The following is a 1449-nucleotide window of genomic DNA, read 5'->3' as shown; positions in this document are numbered from 1 at the left end:
GGGCTGTGTCCCGTTCTGTGCACGCTCTCGTGCAGAAGAATGTTCGAGATCATCATGTAAGAAAATACTTTCATTAGGACTTTCAGTGTATTTAACTGTATGTTCATGGCCAAAGGTAATTGTACTGCTGTCTGTCCTGTAAGGAGTTGTCCGGGGGGGGGTGACCTTCAGACGGTCGGACGTGCAGGTCACGTGGGCAGCGCCATCTAAAGGTAAAGGTCGAAGGTTGAAATGATTGAATTACTGTCATGTGGGAATAAGAAGCTCGACTCGCCCAACGTTAAAACGTAACATTTGCTTTATTGATCCAGTCTAAGTGAAGCATGCATAAAGATGCTGAGATAGTCACCAGCTTAAAGGAACACTGAAATATGTTCTTCGGATGACCGATTTCAAGAAAAGACTCAGCTTAGCTCTATAGACAGCCCTGTGTTCGTTATGCTAAACAGGCTAGGCACATGGTTTGGCCGCCCAACATACAGTACCAGTCTATGTCGCACAAGGATCACGGCGCACCCGGTCTACTTCGTCATGCAGATTCGCGTCCTCCTACTTGGAGGGGTAGGAGGGGCTGTTATAGTGGTATTGTAAGGGGATATCCCATAAACCGACACTGGTGACCCCATTTGCTGATGTGAAGGCGGCGGTAAGAATCCCTTTCCTGAAACCCAGGTCTCTACATGTACATGCAAAGTCCTAGGACACTCTGTCACGGTACCCACCATCCCCAGACAGGCCCACTCTGCCCGTGACGTTATCGTACAGCTCCGTACAACTTTTCTCTCCACAAGCCGGACCCTGTTGGTATCGCCCGGAATAACGAATGATTTGTCATAACGATCTGTCGCCACAAAAGACTGAATTTTTTCCAATGTTCTGAACATACCTTGTAGAGATATTCACAGGAATGCTTAGAATTAGCGGATAGGGGGCTCAATGCAGAGAAGCCCGTCCCAGCTGTAAAAAACATCTCACGGTGGTAAAATCTGGGCTGAAAAGTTCCCACATGTCATAGAACCCGAACTGTGTTCGATCGTGTTCGATCTGGGGAATTCGAATCGAACCCGCGTTCTATTTCGGGGTCACCTGCGGTCATTTACTATAAAGCGGCAAAACAAGCCTTTCTACCTCCGTGCATTGCAACAGATAAAAAACAACACTTTTCTATAGATACAAACAGTATCCTGGACAGTACATGTCCGCTATTTTTTTTGGTGGGTATGTAACATGTAGCGAAGCTACTGTCGTACCCTTGAGTGACCTTGAATACTGTAATGATTCTTTACGCCAGTGAATAACACAATGCACACTTTCTGGCGATATGACATGTCTCCAAAACTCGTTCAAACCTGGAAACATGGAGAGTCAAACATACCCCATTTACGGCTCAAAATGACTGTAACGGTTGTCCCGAAAATCGTGTTTTAGGGATTTTTGAAAATAGCTCAA

This window comes from Branchiostoma belcheri, unplaced genomic scaffold (genome assembly GCF_001625305.1).
Source record: "Branchiostoma belcheri isolate BF01 breed outbred unplaced genomic scaffold, Haploidv18h27 scaffold798, whole genome shotgun sequence".
Taxonomy (NCBI): domain Eukaryota; kingdom Metazoa; phylum Chordata; class Leptocardii; order Amphioxiformes; family Branchiostomatidae; genus Branchiostoma; species Branchiostoma belcheri.
Note: the sequence above shows the minus strand (reverse complement) of the source record.